The sequence below is a fragment of the Pristis pectinata genome, chromosome 24 (genome assembly GCF_009764475.1).
Source record: "Pristis pectinata isolate sPriPec2 chromosome 24, sPriPec2.1.pri, whole genome shotgun sequence".
Classification (NCBI taxonomy): Eukaryota; Metazoa; Chordata; class Chondrichthyes; order Rhinopristiformes; family Pristidae; genus Pristis; species Pristis pectinata.
In genome coordinates this window covers 29,554,514-29,580,435 of record NC_067428.1, presented here as the reverse complement: position 1 = coordinate 29,580,435, position 25,922 = coordinate 29,554,514, and the positions used below count along the sequence as shown (strand labels likewise).

Genomic DNA, 25,922 nt, shown 5'->3' with positions numbered 1-25,922 from the left:
CCAGGGATCATTCAAGTGAACCTCCTCTGGACCCTCTCCTTCGATGCTGAGTCAGTACTCTTCAAGTTGACAGCAGTTGGAAGGGATACTGACATAGAAGGTAAGGGCATAGAATGTACGCCAGATGAGTGACTTTAATGAAGATTACCAAGAGTTGCTACGAGAACCAATACTAACTGAGGTGGCCAGGCTGATATAGCTGCTGGATTGAGAGAGTGGCAGGTAGATTATGGAATTGGTTTGTTACTGTCACATGTACTGAGGTACAGTGAAAAACTTGCCTTGCATACTGTTTGTACAGACCAATGCATTACACAGTGCATTGAGGTAGTACAAGGTAAAACAATACAGAATGCAGAATAAAGTGTCACAGCTACAGAGAAAGCGCTGTGCAGGCAGACAATAAGGTGCAAGGTCATAACGAGGTAGATTGTGAGGTCAAGAGTCCAGTTTATCGTACTTGAAGACCATTCAGTAGTCTTATAACAACGTGATAGAAGCTGTCCTTGAGCCTGGTGGTACGTGCTTTCAGGCTTTTGTATGTCCTGCCCGATGGATGAAGAGAGAATGTCCAGGGTAGGTGGGGTGAGAATAGAAAAGCAGCAGACTCTAGAAAAAGAGAAAATGTTGGAAACACTCTTTAGGTCAGGAAGCACCTGTGGAAAGAGAAACCGTGGTAACATTTCTGGCTGAAAACCCTTCATCAGAGCTGGGAAGGTTTTAAGCTGCAGAGAAGGTGGGGAAGGATGAACAGAACAAGGGGTAGATCCCTGATAGAGTGAGGCCAGTGTTTCCCAGTTGATCCGAACGTTTACGGAGTGGACTGGTTAATAGACTAAGGAAGGCAGCTGGACTGAGAGAAATCAAAAGGATATGTTAAAGCTGTGAAGTGCAGAGCAGAACTGTTGCTGAATCTGAAACCAAATTTTGCCTTAATTGTCCGTCCCATTCACTCTCTGACTTCTTTGTGCATGAACTCTTAACACCGTTCCATCAAAACCCAGCATAAGTTTGAGGAGCAGAACCTCATCTTCCATCTTGGCTCATTGTATCCTGCAGGACTTAATATCAAATTCAACAATTTCAAGTAGCACACTTATTTTTCTGTTTGTATCAGTACTGACCATTTCTGCTGTGAAGTTGTCCATCTAATAAGATAAGATAAGATCTCTTTATTAGTCACATATACATCAAAACACACAGTGAAATGCATCTTTTACGCAGAGCGTTCTGGGGGCAGCCCGCAAGTGTCGCCACGCTTCCAGCATCAACATAGCATGTCCACAACTTCCTAACCTGTATGTCTTTGGAACGTGGGAGGAAACCGGAGCACCTGGAGGAAACCCACGCAGACACGGGGAGAACGTACAAACTCCTTACAGACAGTGGCTGGAACTGAAACCGGGTCACTGGCACTGTAGTAGCTTCACGCTAACTGCTACACTGCCATGGCTGCCCAAAAGTTTAGCTCCCAATGCTGTGTCATTGCCTTACCGCAATGCCATGACTCGGATTCGAACCAAGGTTGCTGCAGCCACAATGCAGAGTACTAACCACTATACAATCATGGCGAGCTACTCAGGAGCTACCGTCACCATCTGTAACATTAACTGTCTTTTCTCTCTCTGCAGACACTACTTGTTGTGCTGGGCATATCTAGGGTTTTCCTATTGGTTTCAGGAACTGAAATGTTAATCCTGTTTCTCTCTCCACAGATGCTGCCTGACCTGTTGAATGTTTCAGACAGTTTGTGTATTTAGTATGAGGGGCAACCTATTTGACCTTGTCCTTACCAATCTACCTAAAGCAGATGGATCTCTCCGTCACATTATTGGTAGGACTGAGCACCACAGTTTCTGGCTGAGACCTTTCATCTGGACTCATGAACCAAAATGTCAACTGTTTATTTCCCTCCACAGATGCTGCTTGACTGGCTGAGTTCCTCCACCATTTTGTGTATTGCTCTAAGATGAAGTAACCTGACTGACTGACACTTCACCCACCACCTTAAACGTTCACTCCCTCCCACACTATCCCACTGTGTACCATTTACCAGAGACATAGTGGACACTTGCCAAAGTTTCTTCAGCAGCACCTCCCAAACCCACTTTGGGAAGACCAACAACATCAGACAAAAGGAAAGGCTAAAATTCCCAAATATCTTTCCATGTTACACAACATCTTGACTTGAAACATTTGACAGTTTCTTCTTATTGCTGAGTAAACATAGAACATAGAGCACGACAGCACAGTATAGGCCCTTTGGCCCACAATGTTGTGCCAACATTTTATCCTGCTCTAAGGTGTATCTAACCCTTCCCTCCCACATAGCCCCCTATTTTTCTATCATTCATGTGTCTAAGAGTCTCTTAAATGTCCCTAATGTATCTGCCCCCACAACCTCTGCAGGCAGTGCGTTCCACGCACCCACCACTCTCTGTGTAAAAAACTTAGCCCTGACAGCCCCCTTATACCTTCCTCCAATCACCTTAAAATTATGTCCCCTCGTGTTAGCCATTGTTGCCCTGGGAAAAAGTCTCTGACTGGCCTCTCGACCTATACCTCTTATCATCTTGTACACCTCTATCAAGTCACGTCTCATCCTCCTTCTCTCCAAAGAGAAAAGCCCGAGCTCGCTCAACCTATCCTCATAAGACATGCTCTCCAATCCAGGCAGCATCCTGGTAAATCTCCTCTGCACCCTCTCTAAAGCTTCCACATCCTTTCTATAATGAGGCGACCAGAAATGAACACAATACTCCAAGTGTGGTCTGACCAGAGTTCTACAGAGCTGCAACATCACCTCGCGGCTCTTGAACTCAGTACCCCGACTAATGAAGGCCAACACCCCATACGCCTTCTTAACAACCCTACCGACCTGCACGGCAACCTTGAGGGATCTATGGATCCCTCTGTTCCTCTTCTGTTCCTAAACGTTCTGAATCTCTTTGTCCAACAGCACTGTAGGTGGACCTTCACCAATGGAGTTCAAGAAAACAGCTCCTCACCACCCTCTCAAGGGGACAATCAGAGAAGGCCAATGAAAGTTTGTTTTCTTTGAATAAAAAAATTAAGATGGACGGAGAGTCCATCTTCCCTGAAATGGAAGAAGATAGCATTTTCTTTTCATAAGGGGATAATTCTGACCTCTAATTTCAAAATAAACCTCCAGCAAAGCATCATTTAAAATGTGCTGATTTTCACATTCATTACTTCAACTGACTTGTACAGAAGTGGAATTATTTTAGAAGCTTCCAGATGTAGTTTACTAATTTGGTTCCCGTGACGACAGCTAGTAATTATTTTGGATGCATATTCGGTTAACTATGTTCAAACCGTTTAAGCTTTGGTTAGAGAACACTTGGAGTATTGTGTGCAATTCTGATCACCCTGTTACAGGAAGGATATGGAGGCTTTGGAAAGGGGGTAGAAAAGGTTTATCAAGATGCTGCCTGGATTTGAGGGTATGAGCTATATGGAGAGGTTATAGAAGCTGATAGAAGCTTATAAAATTATGAGAGCCATAGGTAGGGGAGAGAATCTTTTTCTCAGGGTAGAAACATTAAGTGTTTGAGGACATGCATTAAGGTGAGAGGGAGAAAGTTTCAATGAGATGTGCGGAGCAAGGTTTTTTACACAGAGAGTGGTGGGTGCCCGGAAACGGGCTGCCAGGGGTAGTGGTGGAAGTAGATCCGACAGTGGCATTTAAGAGGCTCTTAGATAGACTCATGAATGTGCAGGGAATGGAGGGTAATAGATCATTTGCAGGCAGAACAGATTTAGATTCGTCATTGTGTTTGGCTCAGACATCGTAGGCTGAAGGGCCTGTTCCTGCGCTGTACTATCCTATGTTCTCTATTGCTGCAACTGGACGGCTTGAGTTTTAAGGAGAGACTGTATAGGCCAGTGCTGTTTTCCCTGGAGTGAAACAGGCTGAGGGGTGACCTTATATAAAATCATGAGGGTCATAGATAAGGTGAATTGTCACTGTCTTTATCCTGGGGTGGGGGGGGGGGGGGGTGAGGTGGTCTAAATCTAGAGAACACAGGTTTAATGTGAGGGGGTAAGTTTTAAAGGGGACCTAAGGGCCAGGTTTTTCACATAGAGGGTGGTGGATATATGGAATGAGCTGCTAGAGGAAGTGGTAGATATGAGTACAATTACAACGTTTAAAAGACACTTAGACAGATACATGGATAGGAAAGGTTTAGAGGGATATGGTCCAAATGCAGGGAGGTGCAACTAGCTCAGGTAGGCACCTACTAATGGCTTGGACAAATTGGGCTGAAGGGCCTGTTTCTGTGCTGTATAACTCCCTGACTCTGTGTTCCTGGAAACTAGATAAAAACATGTCACTAAAGGTTTACTTTGTGTCATTCTTTGTGTCAGTGAAGGAATAATACAAAGGGTTGCATCATAGTGAGCACCTACATTCTCATTTTATCTGTTAAATAGCCTGTTATATCAGAGCAATAGAAGATGCAATAATATGTACTCCTAGTCTTTTTGGTTTGATCTGGTTTGGGCTGCATGTGGTAGGAACCCAAGTATCTGTATCTTCCAAAACTCATATCCAAGTGGAATGTTCAAAGTCAAATAGTGGAAATACATCAGGGTATTGGAACGGGGAAAGGTTTATGGATTTGCTTCTCCTCTATGAAAGAGCTGGAATAGAAATCAGAATGGTTAACATTGGCTATCACGCAGAATCATTAACATGACATAGGAAGTTCCACCTGTCACACAAATGGACATGAAGATATTTTCTTTCTTTTGCTTTTCTTGCCTTTTCCTTCTCTCTGTAACAGAAGTTGGCCTGGGAGTTTTGCTTCTGAACACCAGGATAGAATCAAAGACAAAGCAAACTCTTGCTCTTCAGAAGGTAAGTCGGCAAATTTTGCCGAAATAGTTAATATTTGTTGAAAGATAGGGGGCTCTGATGGAGTGGCTGGAACATTTCCACCATCAGACCAGAGATCCTTGGACAACAGTTTCAAAGGTCCCTACTTTAAGTCTGAGGCTACAAGATTCCCATGCTCTGTCAAGACCCCAAATACTGGCATTCACAAATGTGAGATCAGAAGGTTCCTATCCTCAGAGGGAGGTCCACATCTTCAGTGGGAGAGCCCCCATCAGATGGAAAGCTGGAAGGTCTCCACTTGAAGGGAATATTCAGAGTTGATGAATGAGGCACTTGGACAGTGTTATCGTGACTGGCTTCCAAGTTAGGAGCATTCAAACTAAACCTCACATCACACTCTTCACTGTGAGATTTTGTACTGTATCATAGATTATAGATTACCCAATTGATAAAGGAATAGAGATTTGTTAATTGATTAGTTCTTTATCAGTTCTGCTGTGCTACACCAAAATCTGTGCTCAAGACTGTAAGATAGATACTGTAGGCTGTAATGTACAGCTAGCCTGTTCTCAACATCTTAGTGAGTTTTATTTAATTATAAACCTGTTCACTCTTACTTTCTGGAAGATTATTTTTTACAACTTCCCACCTGAGAACAAGACCAATATGTCAAGTTCTTACAACATCACTCAGTTAATCTATCCATTTCTAAGTTACTTGAAGGTTATTTGATATCTGCAAATAAATTCTCAGATTCTTAAAACTGCTTCTAAAGGTTGAATGCCACCTGTGTTAAGAAAAAAAACTGAATTAATTGTGGCTCTGCTTTGGCTCCCATGGGGTTAATTTATCAACGTGGAAAATATGCATTCTTTATAATTTCCCAAGCCTTTCTCAATTATATCTTTGAATCAGAACTTATTCAGAACAACAAAATCTCCTCAAGTGTCCCAAATTTTCAATTTATTTTCTGAACAATTGCCAATTTTAATATCTGAGAATCTCCCAGCTGGCATTGGAGATTGTCATAGAACTCACAATTATAATCAGAATTGCACATAATCATAATGGAATTCAGGCCCCTATTCCAATGTGTATTTTTTCTGATTTTGATTACTATTTGGCAACTGATAAAACAAGACACGAACTAAACAAAGAGAGACACACAAAGACAATGCCTATAAACTAACCCAATATATTACAACATCCTTCTGATATCTTTGGATTTTTTTCAAGCTACCGGAAAAAAAATCTGAATATAGCGGAGAAAATCAATTAGCACATTTATTTTACTTTAAATTCTATGAAACAAAAACAACCACTAGCTATAACCTAATAAGTTAAAAACCAGATACTGTAGGCTTTCAGGTACCATCTTATCTCTGGAACAGAAACACTTAAACTCACGGAATATTCACACCATTTACATTGTTTACAACCTACAACATGACACAAAGATCTGAACAATGCACACACACGGACCATAAACTTTCAATAATGCCCAGATGGGCTAACAAGTTCCTGGGCCCAACACATTGATGCAAGAAGGCACGACAGTGGCTCTGCTTTGTTAGGAATTTGAGGAGATTCCATATGTCACCAAAGACCTACAAATTTCTATAGATGTACAGTGGAGAGCATTCTGACTGGTTGCATCACAGCCTGGTATGGAGCCTCCAAAGCACAGGATCACAAGAGGCTACAGAGGGTTGTAGACTCAGCTAGCTCCATCTCAGGCACAACCCTCCTCCCTGTCAAGGACATCTTCAAGAGGCGGTGCCTCAAGAAGGCGGCATCCATCACTAAGGACCCTCACCATCTGGGACATGCCCTCTTCTCATTACTACCATCAGGGAGAAGGTACAGGAGCCTGAAGACCCATACTCAATGCTTCAGGAACAGTTTCTTCCCCTCCGCCATCAGATTTCTGAACGGTCTATGAACACTACATCATTATTCCTTTCTTTTTGTACTGTTTATTTATTTTTGTAATCTATAGTAATTTTATACCTTTGCACTGTACTGCTGCCACAAAACAACAAGTTTCATGACATGTATGTCAGTGATAATATATCTGATAATAAATTTTGAGGTTCATGTGCGTATCAAGTCAACTCTTTGGTGTAATCAAAAAAACGATTTATAGCTGTATTTTCAGGGGCTTTTCCTTTCAGAATATATATTGAATAAACTTTAGATGTGTAATTTTCAGTTGCATGCCAAACCACAGCTTAATATGAACGTTGTTTAAGATACTTTTGCAAAAAGCAAATACTTATGTTTATAGATCACATCAGTGTTTTACTGTCAATAATTTACTTTGGAAGAATTATCATAGTTGTGATGTGGGAAATGATGCAAACAATTTGTCTATTGCCTGATGCTCAAACAACAACATAACCCTCACCAGATAAATCAGGGTTTGTTGCAAATAGCAAATTGCTGGAGGAACTCAGATGGTCAGGCAGCATCTGTGGAGAGAAATGGACTGCCAATATTTTGGATCGAGACTCTTTGCCTGGACTTCCAGATTTTGTGATGTTTGCAAATACAACCTGGAAACTGGGGAGGAATAAACCAGAAAATGTTGAACATACACAGCAGGTCAGGCAGCATCTGTGGAGAGAGAATCAAAGTTATGTTTCAGGTTGATGACAAAACCAAGCACTAGGTGTAACCCAATAAGTTTAAGAGCTGTTACTGTAGGCTTTCAGCCACCATCTTACCTCTGGAAAAGAAATACTTAAGCTCATGGAATATTCACACTGTTTGTTTACAATACAAAACATGAATAAATGTTGCAGAGAGAGGGAGGGGTGGAGGGAACAGAGGGAATATCTGTGAGAGGGCAGAGACCTGGAGAAGAAATTACTGCTCTTCTTTCATCAGTGCCTTGCGTTTTTAACAGCCATTTGAGAGGCAGACATCTTATTCAAGGTGGGCTTCTACCGTGTCACATTCATTTAGTGCTGCAAGGGGGCATCAGCCCACAATCTCTCCAGAAGGCACCATCTTCCGAATGAGGGATGAGCCACAGCTGCCAACTGAGTGAGGCAGCACCTTTAACTCCTGTTCTGGTGCTGAGGTAGGTCTCCCACTACAAAATTTGTTTATTTTCTCCCTCTGTGGTGAAGTGGGCTACAAAAATGCTGGAGCCACTGGCATCTAGAAGAGAGAGAAGTCCACAATTTCTTAAGTTCATCTTCTGCTGTGAGCTGAATTTGTTCAAGGATTGTATCGAGCACAAATGATTATGCTGAAGTGAATGCGATTTTCTTGGTTAGATATTACAGCAGTCTCTATAATAGTCATTAGTATATCAATTAATCTATTGAAGATATAGGATTTTAGCAATAGTACTTTCTTAAGCACAGAAATCACATCAATAATATTTTAATAATCTTATGATTATTGCCATTACTGATCATTGTAGTTAGTTGATAGTTGTATATTTTATAAAATTAACCAATTCTGTCTCACTTTTCCTATTTGTTATCTGATATGCAATGCATCTGACCGCTTAGTTCAAGAACTTGTCGCAAAGAATTCTGTCCTGACCTCTGATAAAATTGAAAGCGACATATTTCATGTTTCATTCCATTAACTGTGCTTCATAGTGTAAACATACCCCAGAATTGCAGGAACAACTGTCATTCATACCCTGGGAAAATATGGGTCTGAAATGCTGCCATCAGAAAGGAGTTGCTGGCTTCTGTAATGGGCTTTAAAGAAGAGCCACTCCCACATACTTGCTGCCAACTAAGGAATCTTCAAAGATGAGAAATCCTTTTTCAAAATGCACAGCACAAGAGGGACACTTTGAATCAATGTGACAAGTACAAAATACAAATGTATAAAGAGTGCAAGTGGGAAATGGGCCATTGATCAGAGATGCTCAAAAGAAAAGTTCCCACAGCAGCAGAGCCAAGGAAATGGAAGACAACCCTTGTCGTTGCTGGTTTAGTTAATCTCAGTTGGAGTATTGGAAGGGGTATCACAATTTCACTGAAGTTCTTTCTTTAAAGGCATTCATGTACATCTTATGTAAGCATTGCCATGCAGTCTGTGTCATTCACATTCTCAATTTCCTAGGTGTTAATATTACCAACAGGTTTTCCTGGTCCAACCACCTAGATGCTATGGCCAAGGAAGCTCACCAGTGTCTCTACTTCCCCAGAAGGATAAGAAAATTTGGCATGTCCCCGATGACCCTCGCCAATTTTTAGAGATGCACCATAGAGAACATCCTATTCGGATGGATCACGGCTTGGTACAGCAACTGCTCTGCCCAAGACCACAAGAAATTGCAGAGTTGTGAACACAGCCCCGTCCATCATGAAAACCAGCCTCCCCTCAATTGACTCTGTCTACACTTCCCGCTGCCTCGGGAAAGCAGCCACCACAATCGAGGATCCTTTCCACCCCAGTCATTCTCTCTTCACCCCCCTGCCAATGGTTACAAGATACAAAAAGCTTGAGAACATGTACCACCAGGCTCAAGGACAGCTGCGATCCCGCTGTTACCAGACTCTTGAATGGACCTCACATACGCTAAAAGATGAATTCTTGATCTCTCAACCTACCTCATCGTGACGCTTGCATCTAATTTAACCACCTGCGCTGCACTTTCTCTGTTACTGTAACACTATATTCTGCATTCTGTTATTGCTTTTCCTTTTGTACTACCTTGATGTAATTACGTTTTGGAATGATCTGCCTGGATGGCATGCAAATCAAAGCTTTTCACTGTACCTCAGTACATGTGACAATACCAGATCAATTATAGCACTGAGGAATTTGAAGGCTGCAGACATAAGTGAAAGTCTCTGATTTCAAGAGTGAAGATACGTTGTCTGGGTTTGCCATGGCAACTGGAAAGTAAACCACCTAACCCATCTAAACAGCAAGACATGTTGTCAGTGGTAAAAGCTAGAAAATAGGAACTCAGAGATAAGGACAGGAGGCACTATTTCAATGAAATTAAACATTACAGAGTATGACCTTTGATGTTTTGGTTACGGGCTTTGCATTTGTTGGTATTGAAGTAACATAAAAGCACAAAAGTGCCCAGAAATGCAGAGAACTATCATGTTAGCAGCGTACGAGGACAAGAACTCTGCTTTGTTATCACACCATGCACACATAAATGTACAGTAGGACAAATGGCAAATATCCTCCTGAGCCTGAGAAAATAACAAGCTAAACAACTTTCAGGTACCATCTTGTCTGAAAGTGACTGCAGACGCTGTAATCTGGAGTAAAACAATTGCAGGAACTCAACGAGCAAGTTGGCATCAGTAGGGGTAGTTGACGTTTCGGGTCCAGACCCTGTATCGGTCCCGATGATGGGTCTTAACTGGAATCGTCAGCTATCCCTTTGCCACAATTTAAACAGTTTTATTAACATATGGCTGTTTCCGGGTACACACTGTAACCTTTGGAAATTCAGGCAGTGCATGTTGTCTCAAAGCATTAGCTCAGAAATGTATAGAGCTGTGCATCACATATACCTAAATTTCCTGATGCATTGTGATAGTCAAGATCATTGGAAGTAGAGACACCAGATGCAGGAATCTGGAGCAACACACAATCTACTGGAGGAACTCAGCGGGTCGAGCAGCATCTGTGGGAGGAAAGGAATTGTCGATGTTTCAGGTCGAAACCCTGCCTCAGGAAGTAGAGTGATATCAGAACATCATTTCCCAGTGATGCCTCAGCACTGACTTTAGGTAGCTGAATCAGCATAAAAATGGCGGCGTAATGCAGTGATCAGAACCTAACCTTAACTCTCCACTTGAACTATGAGCCCCCTTTCACAGCCCATTTCACACCAGTTTTTGTGTAAAGTGTAGTTTGAAAGCACATGTGGCACCAAAACTACTGGGAATTTGACAACTTGTCAGGTTACCTCTTGATGTTATCAGTAAACAATGGCTCAGTCTATGCTTTCCAAGCATTAAGATGAACAGGTCTCTGGGTTTGGGCCAAAATCAGTAAATTAACCAACTTACTATGAATAAAATGGTTCAACAGAGAGATACAGTAAACAAACGCAGAGTAAAATACAACAGAGCATGTTTAAGTCACCAAGTCATAGAGTCACAGAGTTGTACAGTGCAGAAATGAGCCCTTCGGCCCATCACATCCATACTGACCTTTTTTGCCTGTCTACACTAATCCCATTTACTCACACTAGGTCTGTACCCTTCTATGCCTTGCCTATTTAATTGCCTGTCTAAACATCTCTTATACATAGTGATCGTATCGGACCACCTCTGGCAGTGAGTTCCAGATTTCAACCACTCTGTGTAAAAAAAACTTCCCCACACCCCCACAAATCCTCTTTAAAACTCCTTCCTTGAACCTGAAACATACATCCTCTTGTTTTTGACACCCCTACCATGTGAAAAAAGATTCAGCCTATCAACCCTATCTGTATCTCTTTCAACTTTATGCACCTCTGCCAAGTCACACCTCAGCCTCCTTCGCTCCGATATAAACAAACCTGGTCTATCTAACCTCTCCCCACAAGTAAAGTCCTCCAATCTAGGCAGCATTTTGGTGAACCTCCTCTGCACTCTCTCCAGCGCAACAACATCCTTCCTATAGTGTGGTGACCGGAACTGGGGGTCCTTGTGCAGGATACCCTAAAGGTTAACCACCAGGTCGGATTGGCAGTTAGGAAAGCGAATGCTGTGTTGGCATTCATTTCAAGAGGAATAGCGTATAAAAGTAAGGAAGTGTTGATGAGGCTCTATGGGGCACTGGTGAGACCTCATTTGGAATACTGTATGCAGTTTTGGGCCCCTTATCTTAGAAAGGATGTACTGATGTTGGAGAGGGTTCAGAGAAGATTTACAAGGATGATTCCCGGAATTAAAGGGCTTACTTATGATGAGCGTTTGTCTGCTCACTGGAGTACAGAAGAATGAGAGGGGACCTCACAGAAACATTTCGAATGTTGAAAGGACTGGACAGAGTAGATGTGGCTAAGTTGTTTCCCTTGGTGGGTGAGTCCAGGAAAAGAGGGCACAGTCTTATGATTAGAGGGTACCCATTTAAAACGGAGATGAGGAGAAATTTCTTTAGCCAGAGGGTTGTGGATTTATGGAATTGTTTGTCACATACAGCTGTGGAGGCCCGATCATTGGGGGTGTTTAAGGAGGAGATTGATAGGTATATAATTAGTCAAGGTATTAAGGGATATGGAGGAAAGGCTGGGAATCGGGGCTAGGTGGGAGAATAGTTTAGCTCATGGTGAAGTGGAGGAGCAGACTCGATGGGCCGAATGGCCTACTTCTGCTCCTTTGTCTTGTGATCTTGTGAACTGCACACAACACTCCAAGCACAGCCTAGCCAGTGTTTTGTAAAGTTGCAACATAGTGTGTGCGTACATCAAACTCAGCTAAGTTACAGACATTCATGTTTTAATCAGAAACATTGCTCCCTGTATTATGACAGTGGTTATATTATTGGTTTGTATCCAGAGAATTCAGCTATTACTTTGAAGACGCAAGTTCTGGGGACAGCTGGGGAATTTAAGTTTGAGGAATCAAGTGGCAATGGAATTTGTTTGAAAAACATCTTTAATCAGTCATGGTTACCAGGGCACAGTTGAAACGTCATTACAGAAGAGACATCTAGTTCAAATCTCTCAGAGAAGGAAACCTGCTGTCTTCAATGGTCCGCTCTGTACGTGATTCCAGCTAAATCAATGTGATAGAGTCATAACTGGCCTCTGAAATGGTCAAGCAAGCCACAAAGTTCAAGGAGAGATAAGCCAGTGTTGCCTACATCTGGTGAATGGATAGAAAAACTCTGAATACAGTAAGTGTGGACTCTGTCTACACTTCTCGCTGCCTCGGTAAAGCATCAAACATAATCAAAGACCCCTCGCGCCCCAGACATTCTCTCTTCTCCCCTCTCCCATTGGGCAGAAGCTACAAAAGCCCGAAAGCACGTACCACCAGGCTCAAGGACAGCTTCTATCCCGCTGTTATGAGACTATTGAACGGTCCTCTGGTATGATAAGGTGGTCTCTTAACCTCACAATCTACCTCGCTATGGCCTTGCACCTTATTGTCTACCTGCACTGCACTGGAACTGTAACACTTTATTCTGCATTCTGATATTGTTTTCCCTTGTACTACCTCAATGCACTGAGTGATGAAATGACCTATATGGATGGCAGACAAAGCTTTTCACTGTGCCTTGATACATGTGACAATAATAAACCAAAAACATATGAATCAGAAACTATCCATCCAGTCCATTTCGAAATCCCAATCTTTCCTCATCAACCCAAAGACTAGCTTTGTTTTTGTTGGGCTTCAGATGTGCTTATATCCTGTGTTATTATAAGCGACGATTATAATAATTACCAAGTTATTTCCTTTTCTTCTTGGACTAAATAATCATTTCAAGATATAAATGATAGGAAGTAAACATTGCAAGAAATAAAGTGAAAGGTTAAACATAAAGATCATCCTTGATTCTATTGTCAAACACCTGCTGAATATCATGTTATAGGTTCTTCATAAACACTATTCCTTCCAGTTCTTAGGAGATTTTCATGTGCAATGTTTAGTAATCTCCTACTGTCTTTGCAGGGTGTGGGGTTTATTTTCATAATTCAGTTTACCATCACTGAAAGTAAAAGTAAAAATTTCAACCATGAGCAGGGATTTCCATTGATGGGAGATATTCATTGGTTCATGGACGATGTGTGGTTGGTTTAGATCGGGAATAAGTGGCATTCCTCTATTTGATTCTGACTTTCCTGCTGAAATATATGTTGATTTTAATCCTTTAGGCTCATTAACATGGCACTGAGCCTCTCCTTGCTCACAGCAAAGGGGAACTGGATGCAAAGTGACTTCTGGCATCCAGAAACATTGGATGCTCCTTTGATATCCAGGTGGAAGATCATGGCGAATGGACCTGAGGAAGGAGCTGGTGGTGGTGGAGGGGCCGGGTGGTTGGTGGGGGATTGGAGGAGGGAGAGCAAGTCCAGGGTATCAGAGACCTATATACTTCTAATGAAACTGAGAGCAACGTCCTCCCCCTAAAAAAAAGGAAAAAAATAACAGAACTTTCAAGTTCTCATCGCAGCCTGATCCTCTGCCTATTTGCTTCAGTCTGGTGAGAAACTATATTACACACCTTTAAAGGAAGACCCACCAGCTTCAGAGAAGCACTTATTGCGTGTGCTTGGGAAAACAGGTTAAAGTCAGGATTGTGGGAACAAGGTGAATAATCAGTCAGAAGAACACTTGGACATTGTAACTGCCCTCCTCCACGAAAAATCTCCATGCCAGGGCTCTGCCATGTTATGAATGGTAAATGGGCAGCATGCTGTGTGTCCCAATGTGTCTCAGTACTTATAGACTTGGAGAGTCATAGAGTCATACAGCTCTGAAACAGGCCCAACTAGTCCATGCCGACCAAGATGTCCATCTAAGCTAGTCCCATTTGCCCGCATTTGGCCCAGATCCCTCTAAACCTTTCCTATCCATCTACCTGTCCGTGTATTTTAAATGTTGTTATACTTCTCATTCTATTTTTTATCTGGATGTCCAAAGCATCAAACTGTGAAGCATAGCCTTGTACGATCCTAACAGCATTGTGCGTATACCCACACCTCAAGGACTGGGAGAGGTTTAGAGGGGTATCAGCCAAACACAGGCAAGTGGGACTAGCTTGGATGGGAAGCTTGGTCGGCATGGAACAGATGGGCTGAAGGGCCTATTTCTGTGCTGTATGACTCTATCACTCTATGACTGGAGCGGTTCAAGAAGGCAGCTCACCATCACCTTCTCAAGGGAAACTAGAGCTGGGCAATTAAATGCTGGCTCAGCCTGTGAAGCCCACATCCCTTGAATGAATATATAAAAACAACAAGGAAGATGAGAGTTAATTAAAAAGATTTTTTAACGCATATGTCAGTAATGACTGCCACAAAATTTGCTGGATTGTAAACACAGTTGGAAGTGTTGGTGATGTGGTTAAGGAACACAGCTGTCTTTGAGACTGGCCAAGCGCTAGACAAATCTTCTACTCCTTTTTATAAATGATTGCAAGAACATGGTGTATGTTCAGTTATTGCGGCCTTTGAAAAGCCTGGTTGGATGCCACCCCTTTATCAGTTAGAACCTGGACTTTACGGCAATGGGGCATGGAGTAGGCAAAGGATTGGAATGGGGTGGTAAGGAGGAGGGGTGCAGAGCCCTCAAAAGGAGAAGGGTAACGATGCAATAGCGGGGTGCTGTTATGAAAATGAATAGTAGATTTGACTCAATGTTTATATAGAGGAGAATGAGGATGGAGGTTCAGCAGAACCTAACCTCTCTGAAGTAGATCATGGCTAAAAAATTTTAGGAGCCTCTGATATAACTCATTTGTTTTCCAACTTTTTTTTTCAGTTCAAGGATGTCTTTCATTATTGCCTTGGTTTTTTTTAAATTATTCAGAGCAAACATTTCAAGTGGCATATTCATGTCAGGCTGCTAGATCAGTATTGCTTATGATTGAGACCATGAAGATTTATCTTAGCTTGTTGAAAATTGTTTAGCTGATGCAATAAATTCTCATGGAACCCTTTGCTAATGTACGGTGAATCCGAGAGAGACTTAATGATATGGAACAAACAAAGCTGAAGTTTAAATTCAAACTATGCAACCATGCTATGTGTGTGTGATGCTGCTGCAGGTAAGCTTTTCATTGCACCTGTGCATACATGTATTTCTGCAGATGACAATAAACTCCACTTTGACTTTGACTTTGAACCCATTCATTTTGTCAGAAATAGTGGTGATAGTGGTGTTTAAGAGACGTTAGACACATGAATATGGAGGCAATGGAGGGATATGTATCGTGTGCAGGTAAAAGAGATTTAGTTTAATTGGATATCATGCTTGGTGCAGCCATTGTGGGCTGAAGGGCCTTTTCCTGTGCTGTACTGTTCTATGATTGATCTATGCACCTGAATGACAAATACTAAGGAAACAGAATGGTGGGTTGGATCTGAATTTAATGGCCAAATGAGTATTTTTGCTTTGCCTCTTAGACCAGTCAATAAATAAATGTTCCAGATGAAAGGGAGTACTAACTTAATTTACAGAGTACAACCAGTTTAAAGGTAAGGCCAATCTCTAGTTGCAGGGTTGGACTGTGTACTCCTGTAGTCAGCTGATTCCAGGAATAACAGATGTCTTAAAGGTTTGATAATACTTGTCTTTGCTGTCAGGTCAAATGATGCATTATCATCATTGGCCTTGGTTCCCTATTGATGCTGGGCTTTTCATTAGGATTAGTTCTATTTAATTATCCTTTTTCTGTCTTTCCTTTACAAATACTTATACAATGCTTTTGAGATTAGTTTTATAATTTCCAATAACCTGTGATGGTAATGCTTAAACACTCCCAGAGATGGTCCTACACTCCAATGTTGCCCATTCACCATCCAGTGGAAGCCATCTTTCACACTTTACTTCTAAAAGTGTCACAGAACTTCAACAGATTCCTCTTAAGCTTTTCCATTACATGAAAAATAATTACAAACCTCCCTTCATTTCCATAATCTCACCTTTCCTCTGTCCTTATCAAAGACTCCTCGTAGCCCAGTCATTCTCTATTCTCCCCACTTCCTTCAGGCAGAAGATACAAAAGCTTGAAAGCATGCACCTCTAGGCTCAAGGACAGCTTCTATCTCACTGTTATAACTCTTGAACAGACCTCTTGTATAATAAAAATGAACTCTTGATCTCTCAATCTACCTCATCATGGCCCTTGCACCTTATTTGTCGACCTGCACTGCACTTTCTTTGTAACTGTAACTGTAACACTATATTCTGCATTCTGTTCTATATTACCTCAATGTACTTATAGTTGGAAAGATCTGTATGGATGGCATACAAAAGTTTCTCACTGTATCTCGGTACATGTGACAATAATAAACTAAACCAATTATCAACCTCCTTATGGCCCCTTCTCTCACTTTAATTTCCTTTGCATTATTTGAGAATTACATGCAATAACATAAATCAAAATAGGAGTCTCACATAATCTATGTGAAACATATTTACTGTGAACTCATGTTGGCAAGTGAAAGTAAGGAGTGCCATGTTTGGAAGAGACAACATCTGAGCTCAGTTTGCTGATTAATCATCCAGTATTGGTTTATCCATAATGTGATATAAGCAGGAAATTCAGAAACACCATGGTCATTTTCCGTACAAGCAACATATCTACCACACTGCACTCTTCAATTTATACTGTGAGCTGTCAAAATCAATTTTTATCTCGTTTGAAATCACATTCTAAAATAATAATACTCTAGAATAATTTACATTTTGCCTCTGAGAATGGGGGCAGAGAAAGGTGGGAGAAAGATAGGAGAGGGGGAAGATTACAAGAATAAGGAAGTCACGTTACAGCTGTATAAAACGTTGGTTAGGCCGCACTTGGAGTATTGTGTTTGCCCCATTACAGGAAGGCTTTGCAGAGGATGCAGAGGAGGTTTACCAGGATGCTGCCTGGATTAGAGGGCATGTGCTTATAAGGAGAGGTCGGACAAACTTGGGTTGTTTTCTCTGTAGCAGCAGAGGCTGAGGGGAGACCTGATAGAAGTTTATAAAATTATGAGAGGCACAGATAGGGTGGAGAGTCAGAATCTTTTTCCCAGGGTAGAAATGTCAAATACGACAGGATATGCATTTAAGGTGAGAGGGGGAAAATTTAAAGGAGATGTGCAGGTCAAGTTTTCTTTTACCCACAGAGAGTTGTGGGTGCCTGGAACGGGATGCCTGGGGTGGTGGAAGCAGATACGATAGTGGCAATTAAGAGGCTTTTAGATAGACACATGAATATGCAGGGATCAGGTGCAAGCAGAAGGGTTTTAATTTAGTTTGGCATCGTTTTTGGCATAGGCATTGTGGGTCAAAGGGCCTGTTCCTGTGTTCTCTGTTCTAAAGGGAAGGAATGGAGCATTGCCAACAGAGAAAGGTGTCGGGGGGGATAGGGGAGGTGGCGTGCTACCCTGAGCCAAAGGCCAAAGGTGGGCAGTGAATCAACTGAGCACTGACGTTCAGTCAAAGTGTTTATCTGGACTCCATCCCTGGGAAAGACTGGTCAGTCCTTAACTGTATCTCCCCTTCCCCCATTCGTTCTCTCCCTACCTCCAGCTCTCCCATTCACTCTCACTGCCTTTCTCATTCTGCACCATTTCCACCCTCTTCCCCTTCCCCCTCCTGAACCCTCCAATATCTCTTTCCTCCTTCCACGCTTAACTCTTTCATTCCCTCACTCTGCTTCTACCTCGCAGCTCCTCCACTCTCTCATTGCCTCCTGTTCATCCTCAAAACAGACATCTGTCAGATATTAACAACCACCATTTAGAACCTGCCCTGAATCCCCACTCTGGGTCCCTTGCCAGCCAGATCAATAATTCAGTACATAAGAGTTTCAAATGCCATGGCAATCATGATCTGTCGAATGTTAGGAGCAGCCTTCTCTTGTTCCCATGTACGACACTAACATGGATATAATCTTGTTAGGGGAAGCACACATTTCCCAGACTGAAATAACTCCCAATCCAAATAAAATATATTGATGCTGGAGCAAAGTTAATCAACAAAATGTAAAATCAGAAAAAAAATGCTTACTAATTTGATTCAGCACCACAACATCTATCAAAAGTTTAACTTGTTTATTATATTAAAGTCAAAGCATGTAAGCATTGTTTCAGGAGCAATTTATTTTGCTTCTGATGACTCTGTATCTTTCTGGTGTGAGATAATCCGAAGGAACGTGTGAGATAAGATAAAAGATAAGACGCAATCAGATCATCACTACAGCTGGCCTGACATCTGTCTCGATGTATAATCGTATTGCTTATCCTTATTGCGACAGAGCTTGGGATCCGTGCATTCCTGTGTGATGCCTAAGCCAAAAAGAGTGAGAAGAATTGATGTCAGACCATGCCCTGAGAATTAGGGCTATTTTCCAATTGGTTCCTCAGGGTCAGCAGTTAATGCATTTTTGGCTCACACAAAAAAATAATCCTTTTTAAGATGTTGGCTCTGGGTTAGTTTACATCTCTAAATGACACATCATGATTCTAACAGTGAAAACAATTCAAGAAATTTGGAACATAAGAGCATGGCCTAATTATATTTTGCCTTTATTTCATCTGGTCCTGACCTATATTTAAAATGAATTCGTCAGATGTCCAAATTTCCAATGCACACTCCCATTGTATGAAATTTTCCATTAGGATCAAAGTAATGGTCAATTAACTAATTAACCAGTTGGGGGATTTTAACATGAAGGTGGATTGGGAAAGCCAGGAAGGTAGTGGATCTCAGGAGACAGAGGTTGTGGAATGTCTACGGGATGGTTTTTTTGGAGCAACTTGTTGATGAGCCCACCAGGGGATCAGCTGTTTTGGATTGGGTGCTGTGTAACGAACCTGAAGTGATTAGGGAACTAAAGGTAAAGGAACCATTAGGAAGTAGTGATCACAATATGATTGAGTTCAGTTTCAAATTTGAAAAGGAGAAGCTGATATCAGGTATATCAATATTTCAGTGGAACAAAGGAAATTACAGTGGCCTGAGAGAGGAACTGGCCCAAATTGATTGGAGATGTAAGCTAGTTGGAGGGACGGCAGAGCAGAAATGGATGAAATTTCTACAAGAAATAAGGAAAGTGCGGGACAGATATATTCCAAGAAAAAAGAAGGTTATGAATGGAAAAGTGGCACAAATGTGGATAATGAGAGAGGTTGAGGCTTAAATAAAAGCAAAAAAGAGGGCATACAAGTAAGCAAAAATTAGTGGGAAAACAGAAGACTGGGAAACTTTTAAAAACTTACAGAAAGAAACTAACAAAGTCGTTAGGAAAGAAAAGATGAATTATGAGAGGAAGTTGGCAGATAATATACAAAAGGATACTAAGAGTTTTTTTAAATATATGAAGAGTAAAAGAGAGACACGGGTAGATATAGGACCAATTGAAAACAGTGCAGGAGAGATTATAATGGATAAAAAAAGAGATTGCAGAGGAACTAAATGAGTATTTTGTATCGGTCTTCACTGTGGAGGACATCAGCAATATACCTGATAGTCAGGGGTCTCAGGGGATAGAACTGAGTTCAGTCAAGATTACTAAAGAGAAGGTGTTTGGGAAGCTAAATGAACTAAGGACAGATAAATCTCCTGGACCCTCGGGTTCTGAAGGAGGTGGCTTTAGAGATTGTGGAGGTATTGCTGATAATTTTCCAGGTATCAATAGACTCTGGCATGGTTCTGGAGGACTGGAAGGTCGCAAATGTAATTCCGCTGTATAAGAAAGGTGGGAGGCAGCATAAAGGAAATTACAGACCTATTAGTCTGACATCGGTGGTTGCAAAGTTATTGGAATCGACCCTCAAGGACGAGGTTATGGAATACCTAGAGGTGCAAGACAAGATAGGTCCAAGCCAGCATGGTTTCATGAAGGGAAGATCCTGCCTGACCAACCTATTGGAGTTTTTTGAGGACATCTCAGGTAGGGTAGATAAGGGAGAGGCTGTGGATGTTGTGTATTTAGATTTTCAAAAGGCCTTCGACAAGGTGCTGCACAAGAGGCTGATTAATAAGATGAGAGCTCACGGAATTACAGGAAGGACATTGGAATGGGTGGAGCATTGGCTGATAGGCAGAAAGCAAAGGGTGGGAATAAAGGGATCCTGTTCTGGTTGGCTGCCAGTTACCAGTGGTGTTCCGCAAGGGTCGGTGTTGGGGCCGCTTCTTTTTACATTGTACATCCATGATTTAGATTATGGAGTAAATGGTTTTGTGGCTAAGTTTGCAGACGACAGCAAGATAGGTGGAGGAGTAGGGAATATTGAAGAAATAGGAAGGTTGCAGAGAGACTTAGATAGTTTAGGAGCATGGGCAATGAAATGGCAGATGAGATTCAATGTTGAGAAATGTGCGGTTGTACACTTTGGTAGAAGAAATAAACGGGCAGATTATTATCTAGATGGGGAGAAAATTCAAAGTACAGAAGTGCAAAGGGACTTGGGTGTCCTCATACAGGATATCCTAAAGGTTAACCACCAGGTCGGATCGGCAGTTAGGAAAGCGAATGCTATGTTGACATTCATTTCGAGAGGTATAACGTATAAAAGTAAGGAAGTGTTGATGAAGCTCTATGGGGCACTGGTGAGACCTCATTTGGAATACTGTGTGCAGTTTTGGGCCCCTTATCTTAGGAAGGATGTACTGATGTTGGAGAGGATTCAGAGGAGATTTACGAGGATGATTCCCGGAATGAAAGGGCTTACATACGATAAGCATTTGTCAGCTCTTGGACTGTACTCACTGGAGTACAGAAGAATGAGAGGGGACCTCATAGAAACATTTAGAATGTTGAAAGGACTGGACAGAGTAGATGTGACTAAGCTGTTTCCTTTGGTGGATGAGTCCAGGACCAGAGGGCACAGTCTTAGAATTAGAGGGTACCCATTTAGAACAGAAATGAGGAGAAATTTCTTTAGCCAGAGGGTCATGAATTTATGGAATTCTTTGCCACATACAGCTGTGGAGGCCCGATCATTAGGGGTGTTTAAGGAGGAGATTGATAGGTATCTAATTAGTCAAGTTATCAAGTGATATGGGGAAAAGGCCGGAAATTGGGACTAGATAGGAATAGTTTAGTTTAGCTCATGAAGCAGACTGATGGGCCGAATGGCCTACTTCTGTTCCTTTGTCTTGTGATCTTGTGATCTTGTAACCAATCTTCCATTTGGATTTTGACTGTCCTGAGAGTGGCCTAATGTAAAACATTAGTAGATGCAATAACATAGCTCTATATTTGTAAAATGATTTGTAGAGCACTGATTTAATAGTACATCTGTTTTGTTATAATGTAGATTTGAAGACGAAAGTTGCCAATGTTTATTTAAAATCCATACCAACATAAGGAATCAATAATGTAATGACAAACACTGCTGGAGGAACAAGACCCAAACAAAGTCTGGAGAGTATTAAAGAGACACAGTCATCAGTTAAACATTTTTCACTTAAGAGTAGAAAAAAACACAGAAAAGTCCTGAATTATTTTGTTTCAGAGGCCTCTCATGAAGGAACCCAATAATGGGACGGATCACTGTTGCTTGTCTCTGGGCCACCATCTGTAACAGAGCCTGGGGCATAATCTTTCCTGTGTGATGATTTAGCTAAAAGGACTGAAATGAATTGATGTCACACAGTATACTGAGGAAAGTAGGTCTGCTTCCCAACCGGCTCCTCGGTGCCAGCAGTTAGCTCAATCATAGCTCCGGAAAGAATCTTTTCCAGACTCTGTCGCTGGGTTAATTTCTTTGAGCATGCCTTCCACTAAGTGCCACAGTGTTGTGACGTACTACAACACAGGCAGCCAGCTACATTCACAGATCTGGGTGGGATATTGAGGGAAAATCTCCCCCTTGGTTCCCATCATTGTGTTTTGCACTTGCTAGCACACTGCTAGATATTGACATGCCTCTTTTTATTGACTTCTTTAATGCATCCCTCTACCAATTTTTATAGGTTAGTGTACAGATGGGTGGATTAACAAGTTTGCGGATGATTCCACGATCGGTGGAGTGGTGGACAGTGTAAAAGGAATATCAAAGAATACTACGGGATATAGATCAGGTACAGATATGGGCAGAGAAGTGGCAGATGGAGTTTAATGTGGGCAAGTGTGAGGTGTTGCACTTTGGGAAGTCAATTGAAAGGAGAAAGTGTACAGTTAATGGTAGGCCCCTTAATAGCACTGAAGTACTGAGGGATCTTGGGGTCCAAGTCCATAGTTTACTGAAAGTGGCTACACAAGTGGATAAGGTGGTGGAGAGGGCATATGGCGCGCTTGCCTTCATTGGTAGGAGTGTTGAGTGTAAGAGTAAGGAAGGCATGCTACAGCTGTATAAAACTTTAGTCAGATTGCACTTGGAGTATTGTGTGCAGTTCTGGTCACCTTGTTATAGTAAGGATGTGGAGACTGAGGAGATGGTGCAGAAGATGTTTACCAGGATGCTGCCTGGATTAGAGGGTATGAGCTATAAGGAGAGGTTGGACAAACTTGGGTTGCTTGACCTAGAGTTTTGGAGGCTGAGGGGAGACCTGATAGACATTTATAAAATTATGAGAGGTATAGATAGGTTAGAGAGTCAGAATCTTTTCCCCAGGGTAGAAATGTCAAATATCAGAGGACATGATTTTAAGGTCAAAGGGGGGAAGTTTAAAGGCGATGTGAGGGGCAAGTTTTTTATACAGAGTGGTGGGTGCCTGGAATGGGTTACCAAGGGGTAGTAGTGGAAGCAGGCAGTTTGGTGGAGTTTAAGAGGCTTTTAGACAGACACATGAATATGAAGGGAATGGAGGGATGTGGATGATACACAGGAGGAGGACATTTAGTATAAATTAGCATCAAGATCGGCACAACATCGTGGGCTGAATGGCCTGTCTGGCGCTGTACTGTTCTATGTTCTATGTTAGATGTTACATGTAGCACTGTTAACATTTGGGATAAGTTTTCCTCTGCTATTACAAATATAATCTTTTCCTTGGCTGCATTGTTTGTTTGGTATATGAGGCATCACCTCACTGTGAGCTGAATGGAAGGAGGCCCTTCAGCCCCTTGCCTACTTTCCCATTCACTCAGGAAATTACTCATCTTCACTTTAGACCCATTTACCCTCTTTGATTTCACAATCATTTGATTCACTTACCCGGCGGAAATCCATCCTTTCTGCTCTTAACATCTAACAACCACGGGTTTTACGAGGAGATAATCTGAATGCGCAGGAAAGTAAGAAGCTGAAGAGAGTAGTGGACTCAGCCCAATAGATCATGGGCACATCCCTCCCCACCATCGGTGGTACCTACAGGAGGCGCTGCCTCAGGAAGGCAACATCCATCGTCAAAGATCCCCACCATCCAGACCATGCCATCTTCTCACAGCTACCATCGGGCAGGAGGTACAGAAGCCTGAATTCCCACACCACCAGGTTCAGGAACAGCTACTTCCCTTCAACCATTCAGTTCTTGTACCAACTGGCAAAACCTTAATCACTACTGCAGTATGGCAACATTGTGACCACCTTGCACTACATTGGACATTTTTTTGTTCTAATTGTGTTCTTTCTTGCATAATTTTGTATAATTTATGTTTGATTTATGTTTTCTTGTGAATATTGTGTCTCTAATGCTATGTGCCTGTGTTGCTGCCACAAGTAACCTTTTCATTGAACTGGTACATATGACAATAAACTTGACTTAACTCAACTTGACTTGAGAAGAGAGTACTGAGTTACAAGCATCTAGTTGGGGATTCTCTTGATCTGAATGAAGGTGCCAGAGGAGAGAGAAGAACAAGAGAGAGGGATGCTAAGGCAGAGCAAAATAACGGACCGCCCACTTCTTCAGGACTTGTCTGTCAGAATCTCAGTGCCAAGTTGAAGAATCTGTTCTCTCTCTCTCTCTCGTGCTCTCTCTCTCGCTCTCCTTGACTAATGTATTGCTGTGTGCCAGTCAAACGCCCACCACACCTACAGAGGTGGTGAGGGCAAAGAGCCTGCAAATGAAGTTAGCAAAAGTAGATGAAATGACCTTCCTGTATCTTGCTGGTATCAGGACCTACAAGATTACCAAGTTCTGCAGGCCATTCATTGGGGTCATAGAGTCATACAGCAAGGAAACAGGCCCTTCGACCCAACTTGTCCATGCCGACTGTGTTGCCCAGGGAGCTAGTCCCATCTGCCCACATTTGGCCCATAGCCCTCTAAACCTCTCCTATCCATGTACTTATCTAGATGGCTTTTAAATGTTGCTAATGTGCCCGCCTCAACTGCTATTTCTGGCAGCTCATTCCATATATGCACCACCCCTTGTGTGAAGAAGCTGCCCCTGATGTCCCTTTTAAATCTCTCACATCTGATCTTAAACCTATGCCCTCTTGTTTTTAGCACACCCTCCCTGGGAAAAACTATGTGCTTTGACCCTGTCGATGCCCCTCATGACCTTATGCACCTCTATCAGGTCACCCCTCAATCTCCTACGTTCCAGGGAATAAAGTCCTAGTCTGCGCAACCTCTCCTTGTAACTTAAGCCCCCAAGTCCAGGCAACATCCTGGTAAATCATTTCTGCACTCTTTCTAGTTTAATAATATCCTTCCTATAACAAGGTGACCAAAACTGTACACAATATTCCAAGTGCGGCCTTACCAATGTCTTGTATAACTGCAACATCACTTCCCAACTCCTACACTAAGTGCCCTGACTGATGGCCAGTGTGCCAAACGCCTTCTTCACCAGCCTATCTACCTGTGATGCCACTTTTGGTGAACTATGCACTTGCACTCTTAGGTCCCTTTGTTCCATAGCACTCCCCAGGGCCCTACCATTCATTGTATAAGTCCTACCTGGTTTGATTTCCCAAAATGCGATATGTCACATTTATCTGGATTGAAAACCATTTGCCAATCCTCAGCCCACTGACCCAGCTGATCAAAATCCCCCTGTAATTTTTCATAACTTCCTACACTATCTACAGCACCACCTATTTTAGTATCATGTGAATTTACTAACCATGCCTTGTACATTCACATCCAAATTGTTCATATGAATTACAAACAACAGTCCCAGCACTGACTTCTGTGGCACACCACTAGATACAGGCCTCCAGTCTGAGAAATAACTCTCAACCATCACCCTCTGCTTCCTACCACTGAGCCGATTATGAATCCAATCCACGATCTCCCCCTGGATCCCATCTGATCTAACTTTCCAGACTAGCTTACATTGAGGGACCTTGTCAAAGGCCTTGCTGAAGTCCATGTAGACAACATCCACTGGCCTACCCTCATCTACCCTTTGGGTTACCTCCTTGAAGAACTCCAAGAGATTTGTGAGACACGACTTCCCACACACAAAGCCATGCTGACTGTCCTGAATCAGACCCTGTATCTCCAAATGTTGGTTGATCCTGTCCCTCAGCATCCCCTCCAGCAACTTACCCACCACCGACGTCAGAC

The 25,922-nt window shown here is 42.2% G+C and overlaps 1 non-coding gene across 1 annotated transcript; it reads right to left on the bottom strand.

Moving 5' to 3' along the window:
* Nucleotides 1-1,499: 1,499 nt before the first annotated feature.
* On the bottom strand, nt 1,500-1,571 carry trnah-gug (transfer RNA histidin (anticodon GUG)). The gene has a single exon. It is a non-coding gene; the product is annotated as a tRNA-His (tRNA).
* Nucleotides 1,572-25,922: the final 24,351 nt, after the last annotated feature.